The sequence below is a fragment of the Phyllobates terribilis genome, unplaced genomic scaffold (genome assembly GCF_046119375.1).
Source record: "Phyllobates terribilis strain yellow unplaced genomic scaffold, ASM4611937v1 Scaffold_1194__1_contigs__length_370978, whole genome shotgun sequence".
Lineage (NCBI taxonomy): Eukaryota > Metazoa > Chordata > Amphibia > Anura > Dendrobatidae > Phyllobates > Phyllobates terribilis.
In genome coordinates this window covers 237,923-259,931 of record NW_027363954.1, presented here as the reverse complement: position 1 = coordinate 259,931, position 22,009 = coordinate 237,923, and the positions used below count along the sequence as shown (strand labels likewise).

The window sequence follows — 22,009 nt, the reverse complement described above, 5'->3', positions numbered from 1 at the left end:
AACGTCTTAAAAAAAAAAATTAATTCCTGCTATTCCATTTGATAGGGCTAAACCTCTATGCCTTTATTGTCTCCCCCACCTCCCCCAATACATTCTACATTATTCTTAGTTGTTTTCCTTCATGTAGAATTAACCTACAAGGAAAGAAAGGGTTTATTTTCATTCCGATATTTCTGTCCCATTGACTTGCATTGGTTTCCGGTATCGGAATCGGCGATATCCGATACTTTTTCGGTATCGGTCCGATCCAATCCGATCCGATATTTCCCGATATCGGAAGGTATCGCTCAACACTAGCCAAGAATAAAGCTGCTCAAAGAAAAAGGAAGGATATAAATAACCTACGCGTTACGCCAAGTGATTATGGCTTCATCAGGGGTATGAACATCAACTCAGACATGAACTTGCTTTCTTGTAATTTCCTTCTGTGTTCTTTTCCCAATAGGCTTAAGCAGGTGGCGCCCAAACTACAAGTGAAGAACATAGGAAAAGTTAGAACCAGATATACATTCATATATACACTGGGAAAATCGTGAAGGATCAGTCAACGATTCAATTAGTTAAAACACTTCTACCCAATAAGGGTATGTGCCCACGATGCAGAAATGAAGCAGAAAATTTCTGCAGCGTTTCTGCATCTCCCTTGCCAGAAAAAATGCATGCAGATCGTGCATTTGACTCGCCCCCTGGGCCGAGGGACACCCGGAACCGGGCTTCTGGGGGTTGTAGTCTCCGTGGCGGTGACCCGGGCCCGTGGCTCAGTGTGGTCAGGCCAATGGCGGTCTTTTGTGGGGGCTTTTATGGGATAATGTCCGACTACGCCACCCGTGGATTGCGGTCAGTGCGAACCGCCGCTGCAAGGCAGACCGCTGGGGCTGATGGTGTATGCAGCTGAGGTAGTGTGACTCCCGACGGGAAGAGTGAAGCCCCAGGGCAGTGTAGTAGACGGTGGGGGTTATGGTGCACGGGCGTCCCAGTACCAGTAGTGCTGCATACGGTGAGAAAGCACAGAGACAAGGCGTTGCAGTTCAAGCTTTTTACTCACAGTTCTCATCCAGTTCACTTGTGCACAGGTAGGACCGCCCGAGCCGTGCTGCTTCCACCAGGCAGGGGGCTCGGTCAACCCCCAGGTAATTCCAGAGTGTGGCACAGGACTCCCTTCTATCCTTTCGTCAGCCGTGCCCCACCAATGACACTACTTTTGTCCAGCTGCCTCTGATCTTCTCCTGGGAGGGCTGGGTACCCACTTCCCTGACCCTATGTGGTGTGCCTTTCTAGTAGGTGTAGTAAGGGGTCGCACCACTAAATGATTGCGACCACCGGTTCTTGGTTAAGGATTAGTCGCCTCCACCAACTTGGGATCCGGTACCCTGTTCTGCCAACCCGTCACCTGTAATCTCCTGGGTCCTTAGGTTTCCTTCTGCCTTCGTGTCTCTGGGCCTCTCTTGGTGTTCTGTTCCTTCTTACTTTCCTTTCTGTTCCTTTCTGTTTCTGTCCTTTCTTCTGGCTCTGGCCTTCACTCTAGGCCTGCCTCGTGGAGCTGGGCCCAGACTGAGCCACAGCTCCCTGTCAGCCCTCCTGGTTGAACTCCTTTTCTCTTCTCCTCCTGACTGAACTGACTCTACTCGACTAAGATGAAGACACCTTATATACCTCCCTCTCTGTGTATGAGCCCAGGTGACTTCCAACCAATGGGCTCCTACCTATGCCCAGAAACCATCCCCCCCTGCTCCTACATCACTGGGTGTGCTTCCCCCTCCCCACTCCAGCCAGGGACATGATTTGTCGTGCCTGCATTACTGTACTAATGGGAGCACCGTTGAGCTGTCCCTCGGAAATGGGGTGTGTGTGATGCATGCAGCTAACCGAGCCCCGATAGCATCACTTGGAAAGTGCTTGACAACTAGGTCACACTATATAAATCCATGCAAACAGCATGGATTTATATAGTGTGACTGTAAAAAATAAAGCTATACTTACCGATCCCCTGCCGCATGTGCTGCCGCGTGTGTTGTCGCGGTCCTTCCGGGTTGCCGGCATATCGCGAGACAGCCTGCGGTCACATGATCGCGACGTCATCTCAGGTCCTGGAAGATAAGCGCTGCCGGCCGGCCCGCGAGAAGGTAAATATAAACTTTATTTATTATTTTATTCTTTTTTTCACAGGTACAATGGTACCCAGGTCTGGATGAGAGTCTTCTCTCCTCCAGAACTGGGTACCATCCGCACATAGAAACGCATATAATCCACATGTACAAACGTATAGACACGGATTATATGCGTCTCAATGCAAGTCAATGGCGGCAATTCCGCTGCGCTTCCGCAAAATTAATGAACATGCTGCGGATTTTTGAGCGCCGCAGAAACGCTGCGGAATAATCCGCAGCATGTGCATTGACATTGCGGAATGCCATTGAGGACCATGTGGTGCAGATTACCAAGCGTTTTTAATGAGTTTCCACTGCGGAAATTCCGCAGTGGAAACGCATGAAAAACGCATCGTGGGCACGCAGCCGAAAGGTCTAGATTTTAGAGTATGTGGGTTGCCTTAAAAGGGTTATATAGCATCTATAAGAACTATGTTTTTTTTACTATGTAGTATCAACAGTGTAAAAAATTGGTTTCGATGACGAATGCTTCAGCAAAGGCACATGCTTGACAGCTGCTCCATTCATTCCCTAGGTAGCTGCTCGGCTTTTTCCGGTAGACTCCCAGCGGTCATGCATCTGACCTGCGGCACATATTTTGTAACAGGGATAAAAGTTCTCCATTGGGGATAAAAATTCCCCGTTCTGCCAATTGGTGCATGTTGCATCTTTGTGGACTTAAAGATATATTTTGTGCATTTTGGTTTCATTAAATATATTGCACCATTTGGCTTTTACAGACTATTTGTTTCCCTGCACATTCAACTTTGATGTGGTCAGTGGTCTTAAACCAGCTGAGATGATGTCAGAAAAAGACATAAAAAAAGGTACTCTCCTTCTCTTGTTATAACAGTTCTCTCCTATTGAACTGTTATAATAAGCTCACTGATGGATTCTTAGACAGTGCAAGATAGAGACTACAAAAGGCAAACGGTGCAAAATTTTTAATCAAATCCAATTCCAAAAAATTATTTTTAGCTAAAAATGCATGCATTTAAGTATTTAAAAAAATTGTCTTTATTGATGGACAACCCCTATAGAGCAATTAGGGTCTATATCTGTAGCTAGTGCCGCCAACATTAGGAACCATATTTCAAATAAATGGGGTTGTCCGTGCTTTTATACTTTCTTATCACTGGTCAGTAATAGACCATGTTATACAGTCAAGGACCATGTTATACAGTTGACTTAGTCTTATGGCCACGTCACACGATAGATAATTGCTGCCAAGTATATAATGTTAAAAGGGGTTATCTAGGACTATTACATTTTTTTAACTATTGACCTAAGAACTAACAGGTAGGTAGTTGCTAACTACCAGTCTGTTGTGCCCTGCACAGATCTCTGCTGACACAGAGCGGTCACAGCAATTCAGCGGCTTCTGCTAATATCATGTCTACAGAGCAGCGGCTTCTCTTCTGCTCTGGTCTCTTGATGGATCGTGACTGCTGACGTCATGCTGATTGGCAGCCGACTCACAAGTTGCCTAACGTCGGTAGCCACGCCCCATCAACAGAGCAGCCTGGAAGAAGAAGAGCTGCTCTGTTGACTTGGAGCAGCTGAATCGCCGGCGACAGTGGTCGGTGACCTCTCCGAGCCGGCACCGGATACAACAGGCAGGTAGTTGCCACTGTTAGTAACAACCTGCCTGTTAGTTTTTAGGCTTATAGTAAAAAGATAAAATAGTCCTGGATAAACCGTTTAAAGATCCAGCAACAAACCTTCCATTCACGATCTTTCATAAGCCTGATTTTTGGTTGGTCAGTCATGTAAGATTTACAAACAGTACCATTGGGGCTTCAGGACTGGAGAACGGAGACTCCTCATGAGATCTATTTTCTTTATTGACAGCGTCATCACCATTTCTGTGCGCAAACTTCTGCTTCAAGGCTTTGGCTATAATGGCTGCAGGGTCTGTGGGATCATTAAGTGAACATCTCTTCTTGTCTTTCCTGGTTGAGGGTTTCCCACCAGGGGATCTAAAGTGAAAAAGCAGTGAAAATAAACATCACTGCCATTCTGTAACAGACGGGCTGACAGGCTATAACTTAGCTCTTCATACAAACCACTTTTCGTTCATTGCTGCTATGTCTAATAAGATTTTTTTTTACAGACTTTTTCTAAAAAAATGAATCAATCACCTGCTATCCATTTTCTGAAAAGACTTGTCTAAGATCCTATTAGTGGGGCTAATACAGCATATTTATGATTAGGGACAGACTACTCTGAAATGTTAAACCTAATATAATTATTGAAATCATGTTTGCATAAGTTAATTTTAACTTTGCAAGTTATCACCTATCTGTGAAGCCCAGCTGTGCTTGGTATCACAGACCCAGGAGGGTGTATTGAAGGATTCCTCCACAAGAGGCCCCCATAACCATTCACACATCTCCACCTTCCACCTCAGACCACCAGAGGGAGCTCCTTAGGGAGATATATAAGGGAAGGTGGAGCCAGGCAGCAGTTAGTCTAGACTGGAGACGACAGAAAGCAAACCTGTTGTGAGAGTTCCTGCAGTGCAAAAGCCTGAGAGAGGTCAGTCTGCAGTGGAGCACGTTCTAGACTCACGTGTAGCTCAGTGAGGTGAGCTTTAGGTGTGCCGGCGCCATAAGATCGGTGAAACGCGGCACGCTGCCGTTAGTGTGAGTAGCCTATTGAGGGTCCGAGTAGGCCGAAGGCGAAGAGTAGAGAGTTAGTTCATAGGGGGCAGAGGAGCTTAACTAGCTCACCCCGAAGAAGAAGTAGTTACCGGACACCGGGTCCGAAGCTTGCCAGGATCTCCACGACCCAGTAAGATAAACTGGAATCCCTGGAGAACTACAGGTCCCAGGAGCGCTAAAGTGCTGATATGTACCAGAGCCAGGAGACACATAGGCCCCGTAGGTTGGGAGCGTGCACTCCAAGAGAAGGCCCTACCACAAGGTCAGCCAGCGCAGGACAGAGACAAAGTTAGGCCTAGCTCCAGGCAGGTCAGAAACTTACTACGCAGAAGCCAGAACCAGGAGGCCCAAAACCTGCTCATTGGGGAGGATCCGGACATACACCCTTCACCCTACAGTGCTCCGGGGAGTGCCTGAAATTCCACCAGTAAAAGGTACTGAAGTGACTATTGTGTCCGTCCCTGTTCTTGATCTGGCCCGGCGGAGTCTCTTTGTCCTGCATCCCCGTTCCTATACTGCCCTGAGGCCCAGCTCTACCTGTGGGGAGCTATACCATCAAGCTGCCTTATCACCAGCCTCAGTGGACTGCGCAGCACTGGTGATCCTCACCAGAAGCCACAGGTGGCGTCACGAACTCTTTCTTTTACAAGACCAACCCTTTTAAAAGAGAGGCTCAGAGTACGGGCCCGGGAGCCGACCACCGCGACATCCCTAAAGGCCCGGGTACCGAGTCATCCCCATTCCCCTGGGCTAGTCATCTCTTTCCTGGCGTCGCAAACAGGATCACGTGCCCACTGCAACGACACCGTGTTTTGCCCGTTGCCACCGGGTACTGTGCGCCTTTATTTTGAACTGTGTACGAAAAGTTGTGGTGAAGATAGCCGCCATTGTTGGGCCGTTGAGCGAGAAGAAGGGCGTAACCGCGGGAAAATAAGGGGCGTACCTGCAAAAGAGCACGAAGTCCCGGACACACCCCACGCCTTGATGTCAAATCAGGAAGCGCCAGGTCCTGTACGGAGCGTCGCTGAACGCTCTGACGTAGGATGCAAGCGACGCAAGGTCCTGAAGACAACCGTCACCTGCGGAGCTGCGGCCTACCGGAAGAAAAACCAGAAGGTAGGCCACGGTTAACTAGGGGGGCGCTAAGATGTCCGTCGAACAGCAGAACGCCGACCTACCGGTCAACGTCCCCGATAATGGGCAGGCCGAAGCCGCCGCTCCACCAGCAGCGCCTGTAACACCTGTTATTCCTATGACTTTACCGTACATTCCTGGAGAAAAGTGGCTCCGCCAGTACAACGGCAAACCAGATACCCTGTCTGGATTTAAGCGGAAGATATGTGGTATTTTGGACATGTACTCTATGACCGGCAAACAAAGAGCTGCCGTTGTATTAGGACAGCTGACCGGTGCTGCGGAGCGGGAAGTGGAAACATGGTCGGCCGCAGACCGGGGATAGTGTCCGCAATATTCCAAAAACTACATACTGTCTTTGAGGACCTTACTGAGGCGGACCTCCGGATGAGGTTCTACAGCTGCTCCCAACAACCAGAGGACTATGTTCGTGACTACGCCTGGCATCTTCAAGGGGCCCTGCGGGCTCTGAACCAGGTTAGTCCGACCAGCTTTGAGAATGAGAACAAAATGCTGAAGGAACAGTTTGTCCGGGGACTGAAGTCTCCAGAGGAGAGCAGGACTGTGCGTTGGTGGTCCCTGGATCATCCAGATGCCACCTTTGACAATCTAAAGGACATGGCTATAAAAGGACTACAGCCCCTGGAGACAAATGCCATCCAATGTTACCAGGGTGGGGCAACCCCAGAGCCTGCAACGCCCACCTTTTCTCCAGTGACTGCTGAAGCTAAGGTTCCAACAACGTCCCCTAAAGACCTGGACAGTCTGCGCTCAGAGGTGCGTCAGTTGAGTAAAACCCTGACCACCGTGCTGAGTGCCCTGCAGCTGCGGACGGAGCCTGAGGGAGGAGGGAAGATCCTGCTAGCTGATAGCCCTGAGGATGTCCCCTGGATGCGGAGGAGGAGGAGGCCAACACCACCCTCGCCGAGGACCAGTGACCAACGCCGTCCACCAAGGGAACCGATCTGTTACCGATGCCATAAGACAGGACACATCGCCCTGAATTGTCCCTTAAACGAGAAATCCCTGGGTCCGAAGGCCGCCACCCAGGAGTAGACTCACCAGGTCCATCAGACTGGTACAACAGGTTCGTCGGAGGAAGACCTTTCCTGTCCATTGTATTGGACGGGATCCCGATGCATGCCCTGCTGGACACAGGATCTCAGGTAACCATCATACCTGAAGTCCTCTACAAGAGGTACTGGTCCATGGACGATCTGCGTCCGCCAGCTCCAAATTTGTCTGTATATGCATCAAATGGACTCCCCCTTAACCTACTCGGGGTTAAGAATGTGACTGTAAGGTGGGGAGAGTGGAGCTGAAGGACCAGGGACTTATTGTAGTGGAGACTAACCCTGATGACAGCAACCCATATATGGTACTAGGCACTAATGTTGTTGGTAACTGTTTGGGAGAGGTTGTGTTCTTGCTCCAAGAGATCGCTGACACTGCCAGACCGAGACAGAGGAGGGCGCTGCAGAGAGAAATCCGCGTCTTGATGTATCAACAGCAAGTACAATTAACAGATGGTGAAATCGGTAACGTGAGGGTAACAGACCCTATACCCATTGTTGTTCCCCCAATGAGTGAAATGCTCATCTGGTGTAGAGCTGCCATAGGTCTTAGAGGACAGAGCTACCAGGCGGTAGTAGAACCCCTTTGCTCTGAGCACAGACCCACGCTCTTAACCGCCAGGGGGGTGGTAGATGTACGTAATGGGAGGGTGCCTGTCCGTCTTCTTAACCTAGGGGAAGATGAGGTCAAACTGCCACGTTATGCCACTGTTGCTAAACTACATGCTGTCAACAACAACTGTATCCATGTGGCGGAGTCCTTAACTTCACCAGAAGAAGTGGAAGATAATGACCCTGCAACCCAGGTGGAGGATTGGTGTCAACAGCTCCATGTTGGGACAGACACCACTCCTGCCCATCAAAAACAGGGTGTACACCGGGTGGTTCAAGAATACTCGCAGGTGTTCAGTAAACATCCACTTGACTTTGGGAGGGTTAAGGGGGTTCAACATCATATCTCCACAGGCAACCATTCCCCAATTAAAGAACGTTATAGGCCTATACCCCCAGCTCACTACCAGAAGGCAAAAGAAATGCTGCATGACATGAGGAAGGCGGGAGTAATTAGGGATAGTTGTAGTCCCTGGGCGGCTCCCCTAGTGCTGGTTAGGAAAAAGGATGGGAGCATGAGAATGTGTGTAGATTACCGTCAAGTAAATCGCATTACACATAAAGATGCATACCCTTTACCACGCATAGAAGAGTCCCTAACTGCCTTAAAGTCTGCAAATTACTTTTCTACCCTTGACCTCACTAGTGGTTACTGGCAGGTCGCTGTGGCTGAGGAGAATCGGGAGAAGACGGCCTTCACCACCCCGATGGGACTCTGCGAGTTCAACAGCATGCCGTTTTGACTCTAAAATGCCCCCGGAACGTTCCAGAGACTGATGGAGTGCTGCCTGGGACACCGCATCTTCGAGACTGTGTTACTTTACCTGGATGACGTAATTGTGTACTCCAGAACGTACGAGGACCACCTGAAACACCTGGCAGAGGTATTTGAGTCACTGTCCCGGTACGGGATGAAGTTGAAGCCCTCAAAGTGCCACCTGCTCAAGAGAAAGGTACAGTACCTGGGGCACATTGTCAGTCCGGAAGGGGTAGCACCAGACCCGGAGAAAGTTACTGCCATCCAGAAGTGGCCGGAGCCGAAGAACCTCAAGGAGGTGCGTCAGTTCTTGGGACTAGTCGGATACTACCGGAGGTTTGTAAAGGACTACACTAAGAAGGCAGCTCCTCTGCAAGACCTCCTGGTAGGGCAGTCCCCCAAAAGCAAAAACCCTCCATTCCACTGGGGTAAAGAACAGGCTGAATCATTTCAAGAGATGAAGGAGATCCTGACAGGTGATGAGATCCTAGCCTACGCTGACTACAGCCAAACATTCCTGCTGTATACAGATGCCAGCAATGAAGGCCTGGGCACTGTCTTAAGTCAGAAGCAGAATGGCCAGGAGAAAGTCATCGCGTATGCAAGCAGGAAGCTCCGCCCGACCGAGAGGAACCCAGAGAACTATAGCAGCTTCAAGTTGGAGTTCCTGGCCTTGGTCTGGGCCATCACAGAAAAGTTCAAGCACTACCTAGCCTCCAGCAAGTTTACTGCCTACACTGACAATACCCCCTTAACTCATCTTCAAACAGCCAAGCTGGGAGCCATGGAATAGCGATGGATGGCTCGGCTGTCAAACTACCAATTCACCATAAAGTACCGGGCGGGCCGCAAGAACGCCAACGCCGATGCCCTGTCCAGGATGCCTCACCAGTCAGACACAGAAGAAGAAGTGGATGACCTGGAAGAGGTTGAACTACCTGCCTTCCACCGGAATGGGATGGCCCACGAGCTACGAGCCTCCAGGAAGCAACGCGGTAAGACGTTAAACCCCTTGCCTCACCACAGCTGGAAAGAGACCCAGGACAGCGACCCGGTTGTCAGCCGTATCAAGGAGCTGATAACCCAAGAAGGTTCCTCCCTGGAGAAGGATGCGGCTCTCCAAGCAAAGCAGCTGTGGAATGAGAGAAGCCGGCTGTTTATCTACCGTGAGAAGTTGTGCCGGAGGTACGTCAATCCCAAAACCCTCGAGATGGTGTGGCAGATAGTGGTCCCCAAGACGGACATCCAGATGGTGTTGGAGACCTACCACGATCAGGCGGGGCACTTTGGCTAGAAAAAGCTAGAGACCCTGTTGAAGTGTCGATTCTACTGGGTGGGGATGCGCAGCTTCATTGAGAGGTGGTGCAGAGACTGTGGACCCTGTAGCCTCAGAAGAAAAGACTACAGCAGCCAGAAGGCACCCCTGCAACCCATCAAGACGACTCGCCCTCTGGAGATCGTGGCCCTGGACCATGTCAAGTTGTCACCCAGTCGGTCAGGATACTCCTATGCCCTGACCATGGTGGATCACTACTCCAGGGTCCTGGTGGTCTCCCCTATCAAAGACCTGACAGCAGAGACAGCAGCTAAGACGTTCCAAGCGTACTTCTGCAGGTCCCATGGATAGCCTGGACAGGTACTGACTGACCAAGGCACGGCCTTTGAGGCTGAATTGTTCAAAGAGTTCTGCCATCTGTACGGGTATAAAAAGATCAGGACTACACCGTACCACCCCCAAACTAACGGTCTCTGTGAAAAGATGAATAACATCATCATCGATCTACTGAAGACCATACCACTAGAAGAGAGAAGCCAGTGGCCAGACCTACTACCTGACCTAGTGGATCTGTATAATCACATACCAGTAAGTTCCACCAATTGCACTCCGGCATATCTCATGCGTGCAAGACCAGGGAAGTTGCCCATGGACCTGAAGCTTGGTGTGGTAGAACCTGAAGCTGATGTGACCACTGAGGACTGGGACACGACCAGACAGGAGCAGTACAGGAGAGTCCAAGCCTGTGTCGAAGACAGTCTCACTCGGGTGAGGGATAAACAAGAGGCACAATACAACAGAAGTGCACCAGCAGAACCCTTCACACCAGGAGAAGTGGTATTGAAAAGGAAGCGGAGGAAACACAAGCTTGATGACCAGTGGGAGAGAGAACCCTACACTGTGTTGAATTCAAGGTTTGACAACAGGAAGACGTGTTTGATCAGCAAAGATGGAGGAAGAACAACTGCGACAATATCTAGGGACCACCTGAAGTTGTGTCTACATCTACTAAAGACTCAGGAAGAAGTGTCTTTCACAACCCAGGAAGAACCTAAAGAAACAGTGATACACACTGACCTTGGAGACTTCCCAGCGGATTGGCCTCAAATAGGAGGTGCAGTAATCATTCCAGTACTCCAATTCTATGAACAGCCAGAAAACCCTCCACAGCAAGTTGAACCTGTAAGTGCTGCAGAAGAGCCAGCTCAAGAAGTATCCCCGGATGAAGGATCCCCGGCAGGAGCGGAGCAAGAGGGCCCAGCCAATGGTAGACTTGCCAGTCCAAGAGAGAGGTTAAGGCAATTTTACAACATGGTTACATGTAAAACTGGTAGGGTAACTGAGGATACAGATACTGACACTCCACTAACCACAACACTATGCAGATCAGTACGCAGCACAAGAGGTAAACCTCCTGCTAGGTACACTGAGTAAAGTAGCAAAATTTCAGAGAATGTAGATAGTTACCCCTGGGGTATTGAGTATTAAATTGTAATGTATTGCGTAACTGTTTGTTTTCATGCATGCTTATCAATTTGTGCTTTTTCCTATTAATTCTTTATTTGCATAATGAACTGCATGGCTGAGGACTGTGTGCAGCCCAAAAACTCTTATTGTATATAATTGCGCTCCCTGGAGTGCCCCTTTCAGGTGACCTCAGAAGGAAAACCTATCTGGAGTGGCTCTTTTGGAGGTCCAACTCGGATCTTCATGCCCTGCAGCCGCCCCAGGGCCTGCGTAGAGGGTTTAGGACAGGTCCCTCAAAACTACCAAAGTACTCTACCTTGTGAGATGGACATCCTGTATGGGAACCTCACCATAGGAGACTTGGATTCTGAGGACACTCTGTATTTGTATTGTTTCTGCAACGTTTAAGATCCGTGCCTCCCATAAAGGGAAGAGTGTTCTAGTATTGCTTATGTTTCCTATTGTTACTGTTGTTATAAAATGTACTTCAGCCCGGGAGTGCTGAGTTTAACTAGGGGGGAATGTGAAGCCCAGCTGTGCTTGGTATCACAGACCCAGGAGGGTGTACTGAAGGATTCCTCCACAAGAGGCCCCCATAACCATTCACACATCTCCAACTTCCACCTCAGACCACCAGAGGGAGCTCCTTAGGGAGATATATAAGGGAAGGTGGAGCCAGGCAGCAGTTAGTCTAGACTGGAGACGACAGAAAGCAAACCTGTTGTGAGAGTTCCTGCAGTGCAAAAGCCTGAGAGAGGTCAGTCTGCAGTGGAGCACGTTCTAGACTCACGTGTAGCTCAGTGAGGTGAGCTGTAGGTGTGTCGGCGCCATAAGATCGGTGAAACGCGGCACGCTGCCGTTAGTGTGAGTAGCCTATTGAGGGTCCGAGTAGGCCGAAGGCGAAGAGTAGAGAGTTAGTTCATAGGGGGCAGAGGAGCTTAACTAGCTCACCCCGAAGAAGAAGTAGTTACCGGACCCCGGGTCCGAAGCTTGCCGGGATCTCCACGACCCAGTAAGATAAACTGGAATCCCTGGAGAACTACAGGTCCCAGGATCGCTAAAGTGCTGATACGTACCAGAGCCAGGAGACACATAGGCCCCGTAGGTCGTGAGCGTGCTCTCCAAGAGAAGGCCCTACCACAAGGTCAGCCAGCGCAGGACAGAGACAAAGTTAGGCCTAGCTCCAGGCAGGTCAGAAACTTACTACGCAGAAGCCAGAACCAGGAGGCCCAAAACCTGCTCATTGGGGAGGATCTGGACATACAACCTTCACCCTACAGTGCTCCTGGGAGTGCCTGAAATTCCACCAGTAAAAGGTACTGAAGTGACTATTGTGTCCATCCCTGTTCTTGATCTGGCCCGGCGGAGTCTCTTTGTCCTGCATCCCCGTTCCTATACTGCCCTGAGGCCCAGCTCTACCTGTGGGGAGCTATACCATCAAGCTGCCTTATCACCTGCCTCAGTGGACTGCGCAGCACTGGTGATCCTCACCAGAAGCCACAGGTGGCGTCACAAACTCTTTCTTTTACAACACCAACCCTTTTAAAAGAGAGGCCCAGAGTACGGGCCCGGGAGCCGACCACCGTGACATCCCTAAAGGCCAGGCTAAAGGCCCGGGTACCGAGTCATCCCCATTCCCCTGGGCTAGTCATATCCACAGGATAAGCCTGCTGATCGCAGGAGGTCCGCATGGAAGACCCCCACCATGAATGGGGCTTGGAAGAGACACATTATATTTGAGCCTTCTCAAGCATTCACGCCACTGCTACATTCATTATATGTGGGACTTCCAGAGAAGGGTACAGCATTGTTAACCCCATTCATGACCTTGCAATTTTCTGTTTTTGCCCTTTCATTTTTTTCTACTCTTATTCCCAGAGCCAAGTTTTTTATTTTTTGTCAATATACAGTACAGACCAAAAGATTGACACACCTTCTCATTTAAAGATTTTTCTGTTTTTTCATGACTATGAAAATTGTACATTCACACTGAAGGCATCAAAACTATGAATTAACACATGTGAAATTATATACCTAACAAAAAAGTGTGAACCAACTGAAAATATGTCTTATATTCTAGGTTCTTCAAAGTAGCCACCTTTTGCTTTGATGACTGCTCTGCAAACTCTTGGCATTCTCTTGATGAGCTTCAAGAGGTAGTCACCGTCAATGGTTTTCACTTCACAGGTGTGCCCTGTCAGGTTTAATCAGTGGGATTTCTTGCCTTATAAATGGGGTTGGGACCATCAGTTGTGTTGTGAAGAAGTCTGGTGGATACATAGCTGATAGTCCTACTGAATAGACTGTTAGAATTTTTATTATGGCAAGAAAAAAGCAGCTAAGTAAAGAAAAACGAGTGGCCATCATTACTTTAAGAAATGAAGGTCAGTCAGTCCGAAAAATTGGGCAAACTTTGAAAGTGTCCCCAAGTGCAGTTGCAAAAACCATCAATCGCTACAAAGAAACTGGCTCGCAAAAAAGAAGCAAGACAAAAATATATCTCATACCCTACCATAATTATATATAAATGTAAAGCAAAATTGCATAATAAATATAGGGTACTTAGTGAACTATTTTTGATCAAAAAAAGTATACAAGCCGTCCCACCAGCGGCAAGGTGATCCTAAATTGGGACGGTACCTATACTGCCTATATTAAAAACCTTACTGTATATCAAAGTTGAAGTAATGCATATAAAAGGGTAGACAAATAGGACCGGGTCCCAACTCCAGACCACCTAGGCCCGTGGTAAGCTACATATATACCAATCAGCTCAACAAAGGGCATGCCACACCCTTAAATTGCACAGAATGCAAACAAGTCAAAAAACCAGACAATGTGAACTGAGGTCTAAGATGGCAGACATACAAGAAACAGAGGCATGTTCACACTAGCAAAAAAGAAGCAAGACAAAAATATATCTCATACCCTACCATAATTATATATAAATGTAAAGCAAAATTGCATAATAAATATAGGGTACTTAGTGAACTATTTTTGATCAAAAAAAGTATACAAGCCGTCCCACCAGCGGCAAGGTGACCCTAAATTGGGACGGTACCTATACTGCCTATATTAAAAACCTTACTGTATATCAAAGTTGAAGTAATGCATATAAAAGGGTAGACAAATAGGACCGGGTCCCAACTCCAGACCACCTAGGCCCGTGGTAAGCTACATATATACCAATCAGCTCAACAAAGGGCATGCCACACCCTTAAATTGCACAGAATGCAAACAAGTCAAAAAACCAGACAATGTGAACTGAGGTCTAAGATGGCAGACATACAAGAAACAGAGGCATGTTCACACTAGCAAAAAAGAAGCAAGACAAAAATATATCTCATACCCTACCATAATTATATATAAATGTAAAGCAAAATTGCATAATAAATATAGGGTACTTAGTGAACTATTTTTGATCAAAAAAAGTATACAAGCCGTCCCACCAGCGGCAAGGTGACCCTAAATTGGGACGGTACCTATACTGCCTATATTAAAAACCTTACTGTATATCAAAGTTGAAGTAATGCATCTAAAAGGGTAGACAAATAGGACCGGGTCCCAACTCCAGACCACCTAGGCCCGCGGTAAGCTACATATATACCAATCAGCTCAACAAAGGGCATGCCACACCCTTAAATTGCACAGAATGCAAACAAGTCAAAAAACCAGACAATGTGAACTGAGGTCTAAGATGGCAGACATACAAGAAACAGAGGCATGTTCACACTAGCAAAAAAGAAGCAAGACAAAAATATATCTCATACCCTACCATAATTATATATAAATGTAAAGCAAAATTGCATAATAAATATAGGGTACTTAGTGAACTATTTTTGATCAAAAAAAGTATACAAGCCGTCCCACCAGCGGCAAGGTGACCCTAAATTGGGACGGTACCTATACTGCCTATATTAAAAACCTTACTGTATATCAAAGTTGAAGTAATGCATATAAAAGGGTAGACAAATAGGACCGGGTCCCAACTCCAGACCACCTAGGCCCGTGGTAAGCTACATATATACCAATCAGCTCAACAAAGGGCATGCCACACCCTTAAATTGCACAGAATGCAAACAAGTCAAAAAACCAGACAATGTGAACTGAGGTCTAAGATGGCAGACATACAAGAAACAGAGGCATGTTCACACTAGCAAAAAAGAAGCAAGACAAAAATATATCTCATACCCTACCATAATTATATATAAATGTAAAGCAAAATTGCATAATAAATATAGGGTACTTAGTGAACTATTTTTGATCAAAAAAAGTATACAAGCCGTCCCACCAGCGGCAAGGTGACCCTAAATTGGGACGGTACCTATACTGCCTATATTAAAAACCTTACTGTATATCAAAGTTGAAGTAATGCATATAAAAGGGTAGACAAATAGGACCGGGTCCCAACTCCAGACCACCTAGGCCCGTGGTAAGCTACATATATACCAATCAGCTCAACAAAGGGCATGCCACACCCTTAAATTGCACAGAATGCAAACAAGTCAAAAAACCAGACAATGTGAACTGAGGTCTAAGATGGCAGACATACAAGAAACAGAGGCATGTTCACACTAGCAAAAAAGAAGCAAGACAAAAATATATCTCATACCCTACCATAATTATATATAAATGTAAAGCAAAATTGCATAATAAATATAGGGTACTTAGTGAACTATTTTTGATCAAAAAAAGTATACAAGCCGTCCCACCAGCGGCAAGGTGACCCTAAATTGGGACGGTACCTATACTGCCTATATTAAAAACTTTACTGTATATCAAAGTTGAAGTAATGCATATAAAAGGGTAGACAAATAGGACCGGGTCCCAACTCCAGACCACCTAGGCCCGTGGTAAGCTACATATATACCAATCAGCTCAACAAAGGGCATGCCACACCCTTAAATTGCACAGAATGCAAACAAGTCAAAAAACCAGACAATGTGAACTGAGGTCTAAGATGGCAGACATACAAGAAACAGAGGCATGTTCACACTAGCAAAAAAGAAGCAAGACAAAAATATATCTCATACCCTACCATAATTATATATAAATGTAAAGCAAAATTGCATAATAAATATAGGGTACTTAGTGAACTATTTTTGATCAAAAAAAGTATACAAGCCGTCCCACCAGCGGCAAGGTGACCCTAAATTGGGACGGTACCTATACTGCCTATATTAAAAACCTTGCCGCAAGGTTCTTTTTTGCTAATGTGAACATGCCTCTGTTTCTTGTATGTCTGCCATCTTAGACCTCAGTTCACATTGTCTGGTTTTTTGACTTGTTTGCATTCTGTGCAATTTAAGGGTGTGGCATGCCCTTTGTTGAGCTGATTGGTATATATGTAGCTTACCACGGGCCTAGGTGGTCTGGAGTTGGGACCCGGTCCTATTTGTCTACCCTTTTATATGCATTACTTCAACTTTGATATACAGTAAGGTTTTTAATATAGGCAGTATAGGTACCGTCCCAATTTAGGGTCACCTTGCCGCTGGTGGGACGGCTTGTATACTTTTTTTGATCAAAAATAGTTCACTAAGTACCCTATATTTATTATGCAATTTTGCTTTACATTTATATATAATTATGGTAGGGTATGAGATATATTTTTGTCTTGCTTCTTTTTTGCTAGTGTGAACATGCCTCTGTTTCTTGTATGTCTGCCATCTTAGACCTCAGTTCACATTGTCTGGTTTTTTGACTTGTTTGCATTCTGTGCAATTTAAGGGTGTGGCATGCCCTTTGTTGAGCTGATTGGTATATATGTAGCTTACCACGGGCCTAGGTGGTCTGGAGTTGGGACCCGGTCCTATTTGTCTACCCTTTTATATGCATTACTTCAACTTTGATATACAGTAAGGTTTTTAATATAGGCAGTATAGGTACCGTCCCAATTTAGGGTCACCTTGCCGCTGGTGGGACGGCTTGTATACTTTTTTTGATCAAAAATAGTTCACTAAGTACCCTATATTTATTATGCAATTTTGCTTTACATTTATATATAATTATGGTAGGGTATGAGATATATTTTTGTCTTGCTTCTTTTTTGCTAGTGTGAACATGCCTCTGTTTCTTGTATGTCTGCCATCTTAGACCTCAGTTCACATTGTCTGGTTTTTTGACTTGTTTGCATTCTGTGCAATTTAAGGGTGTGGCATGCCCTTTGTTGAGCTGATTGGTATATATGTAGCTTACCACGGGCCTAGGTGGTCTGGAGTTGGGACCCGGTCCTATTTGTCTACCCTTTTATATGCATTACTTCAACTTTGATATACAGTAAGGTTTTTAATATAGGCAGTATAGGTACCGTCCCAATTTAGGGTCACCTTGCCGCTGGTGGGACGGCTTGTATACTTTTTTTGATCAAAAATAGTTCACTAAGTACCCTATATTTATTATGCAATTTTGCTTTACATTTATATATAATTATGGTAGGGTATGAGATATATTTTTGTCTTGCTTCTTTTTTGCTAGTGTGAACATGCCTCTGTTTCTTGTATGTCTGCCATCTTAGACCTCAGTTCACATTGTCTGGTTTTTTGACTTGTTTGCATTCTGTGCAATTTAAGGGTGTGGCATGCCCTTTGTTGAGCTGATTGGTATATATGTAGCTTACCACGGGCCTAGGTGGTCTGGAGTTGGGACCCGGTCCTATTTGTCTACCCTTTTATATGCATTACTTCAACTTTGATATACAGTAAGGTTTTTAATATAGGCAGTATAGGTACCGTCCCAATTTAGGGTCACCTTGCCGCTGGTGGGACGGCTTGTATACTTTTTTTGATCAAAAATAGTTCACTAAGTACCCTATATTTATTATGCAATTTTGCTTTACATTTATATATAATTATGGTAGGGTATGAGATATATTTTTGTCTTGCTTCTTTTTTGCTAGTGTGAACATGCCTCTGTTTCTTGTATGTCTGCCATCTTAGACCTCAGTTCACATTGTCTGGTTTTTTGACTTGTTTGCATTCTGTGCAATTTAAGGGTGTGGCATGCCCTTTGTTGAGCTGATTGGTATATATGTAGCTTACCACGGGCCTAGGTGGTCTGGAGTTGGGACCCGGTCCTATTTGTCTACCCTTTTATATGCATTACTTCAACTTTGATATACAGTAAGGTTTTTAATATAGGCAGTATAGGTACCGTCCCAATTTAGGGTCACCTTGCCGCTGGTGGGACGGCTTGTATACTTTTTTTGATCAAAAATAGTTCACTAAGTACCCTATATTTATTATGCAATTTTGCTTTACATTTATATATAATTATGGTAGGGTATGAGATATATTTTTGTCTTGCTTCTTTTTTGCTAGTGTGAACATGCCTCTGTTTCTTGTATGTCTGCCATCTTAGACCTCAGTTCACATTGTCTGGTTTAAAGAAACTGGCTCGCATGAGGACTTCCCCAGGAAAGGAAGACCAAGAGTCACCTCTGCTTCTGAGGATAAGTTTATCCGAGTCACCAGCCTCAGAAATCACAGGTTAACAGCAGCTCAGATTAGAGACCCGGTCAATGCCACACAGAGTTCTAGCAGCAGACACTTCTCTTCAACAACTGTTAAGAGGAGACTTTGGGCAGCAGGCCTTCATGGTAAAATAGCTGCTAGGAAATCACTGCTAAGGACAGGCAACAAGCAGAAGAGACTTGTTTGGGCTAAAGAACACAAGGAATGGACATTAGACCAGTGGAAATCTGAGCTTTGGTCTGATGAGTCCAAATTTGAGATCTTTGGTTCCAACCACCGTGTTTTTGTGCGACGCAGAAAAGGTGAAAGAATGGACTCTACATGCCTGGTTCCCACCGTGAAGCATGGATGAGGAGGTGTGATGGTGTGGGGGTGCTTTGCTGGTGACACTGTTGGGGATTTATTCAAAATTGAAGGCATACTGAACAAGCATGGCTATCACAGCATCTTACAGCGGCATGCTATTCCATCTGGTTTGCGTTTAGTTGGACCATCATTTATTTTTCAACATGACGATGAACCCAAACACACCTCCAGGCTGTGTAAGGGCTATTTGACCAAGAAGGAGAGTGATGGGGTGCTACACCAGATGACCTGGCCTCCACAGTCACCAGACCTGAACCCAATCAAGATGGTTTGGGGTGAGCTGGACCGCAGAGTGAAGGCAAAAGGGCCAACAAGTGCTAATCATCTCTGGGAATTCCTTCAAGATTGTTGGAAGACCATTTCCGGTGACTACCTCTTGAAGCTCATCAAGAGAATGCCAAGAGTGTGCAAAGCAGTTATCAAAGCAAAAGGTGGCTACTTTGAAAAACCTAGAATATAAGACATATTTTCAGTTGTTTCACACTTTTTTGTTAAGTATATAATTCCACATGTGTTAATTCATAGTTTTGATGTCTTCAGTGTGAATGTACAATTTTCATAGTCATGAAAATACAGAAAAATCTTTAAATGAGAAGGTGTGTCCAAACTTTTGGTCTGTACGGTACCTTTTTTTTTTGCGGGACAAGTTGTTCTTTTGATTGACATCATTTATTTTACCATATCGTGTACTGGAAAACGGGAAAAAAATTCCAAGTGCGGTGAAATTGCAAAAAAGTGCATTTCCACAATTGTAATTTTTTTTTTTTATTTACCATGTTCACTAAATGCTAAAGCTGACCAGCCATTATGATTCCCAGGTCAGTACGAGTTCATAGATACCAAACATGTATTGGTTCTTTTATATGTGAGTGGTGAAAAAAAAAATCAGAAGTTTGTAAAAAAAAAATTAAAAAAAATCGCTTATGTCGCCATTTTCCGAGACCCGTAGCATCTCCATTTTTCGGGTCTAGGGCCAGGTTAGGGCTTATTTTTTGCGCCCTCAGCGGACGTTTTTATTTATATAATTTTGAGGTAGATACAATGTTTTGATCGCCTGTTATGTTTGCGGAGGCAAAAAAAGAAAAACATAATTCTGGAGTTTAGATTTTTTTTGACGTTACGCCGTTTACCGATCTGATTAATTTACTTTATATTTTGATAGATCGGAGATTTCTGAATACAGCGATACCAAATATGCGTATATTTTTTTAATGGTTTTATTTTCAATAGGGCAAAAGGGCGTGATTTAAACCTTTATGTTTTTTAAAACTTTTTTTACTTTTTACTGGCAGCAATAGTCCTCTTAGGAGACTTGAAGCTGCAATCATCTGATTACCTGTGCTACACATAGCAGGGCTTCAGCACTGCTATGTATAGCAGAAATCACAATCTCCTATGAATGCCGGCCACAGGGGATCTACAATGACAGCCAGGGGTCTTCTGCAGACCCCCGGCTGTCATGACAACACATTGGCACCCCGCAATCACATGACAGGGACGCCTATGGGTGTGTCTTGTGACGAGCTTCTGGCAGGTGTGTATTAAATGCCACTGCTAGTGATTGACAGCGGTATTTAACTGGTTAACAGCTGCGGGTGGATCTCGGATCCGACTGCGGCTGTTAAAGGCACATGACAGCTCATGAGATCAGCAGTCATGTGCAGGGAAAGATGCAGGCTCAGTGACAGATTTTTTTTTTTTTTACAGTTTTCTCCTTCATTCTATTTCACGCATGTCTGTAATAAAAAATATATATTTAAAGAAAATCTATAAAATGACCTTTCGACCGCCCGAAGCTTGATGGAATTCATGCCTTTTAACACATCCATCATACTGGGGAGCTGATCCACACTGCCTTTCTCTGAAGCCTCACTTTCCGTCGGGCTGCATTTGTGAGAAGCTTTACGTTCTCTTATAATATCAAGTGCAGATTTTAGTTGGGAAGATGGGACTGGGGGTGGTGGAGGAGGAGGAGGAGGAGGAGGAGGGGGCAGCGGAGCTACTGGGGTTGTAAATTGCAAAAACTGTGCGGAAAGTGGTGGAGAAGCTGAAGATGGGGGTGAGAGGGCATTACCTGGGCAGCTAAATGAGCACATTGATTCTGTATCTGAGAAACAAAAACGAGATCAAATCATACCAAATACATAGCAAAAGCTTGACCTGTTTAACCCATTAAGTGATTTATAAGGATTACAAAAACAATGGCTTACGAGACTGTGCGGCTTGTGACGGTTGTAGGGCAACAATGGCAGCAATCTGTACTCTCTGCTGCAGCAGCTCATCTTCCAAAGCTGAAAGGCATGATCGTCTGCAGGAAGGAGACTCTTTTCACACACTCTCCTGGCCAACATCATAGTCAGAAATCCTGAGTCTGAATTATTCGGGTCCATTGACTTGTTGGATGGAAGATCGTGTCTGATGTTACTAAAGGGAATCTGTCACCAGGTTTATGCTACCTCATCTGAGAGCAGCATGATGTGGGGGCCGAGACCCCGAATCCAGTGATGTTACTGGGCTCCTTGCTGTAGTTTTGATAAATCATTGTGACGCGCCCCCTGGGCCATGTTGTGCTGCGTTGCGCATGCGGGGGATACCCGGAGCCGGATCTGACAGGGGTAGTAGTCCTCGTGGCGGTGACCCGGTCCGTGCCCAGGGTGGTCAAACTAAGAGGCAGTGCTCGGCATTAAGATGTTATAGAGTTCGACTACGCCACCCGTTGATTGCAGCTATGAAGCCGCCGCTGCAGGGCAGACCGCTGAGGCCGGTGGTGTGGTTGTGCAGCGTGGATGGTATAACCCCCAACGGGAGAGGTATAGCCTCAGGGCAGCTGGTGAAGCAGGGAATGATGATAGTGGTAGTGGTGTGACAAGGAAGCTCAGAGACGTGCATTGCAGTTTTCACAGCTTTACTCACAGTTGGTATTCAGATCACTTCGGCCAAGAGTGACCACCCGAGCCGTGCTGCGTCCACCAGGTGCGGGACTCGGCCAACTCCCAGGCAGTTCCAGAGCGTGGTCCTGAGCTCCCCTCTCTTCCTTCCTAC

At 46.1% G+C, this 22,009-nt stretch overlaps 1 pseudogene; it reads right to left on the bottom strand.

The window, feature by feature from the left end:
* Window positions 1–392: 392 nt before the first annotated feature.
* On the bottom strand, window positions 393–21,357 carry LOC141243147 (mitochondrial fission regulator 2-like; annotated as a pseudogene).
* Window positions 21,358–22,009: the final 652 nt, after the last annotated feature.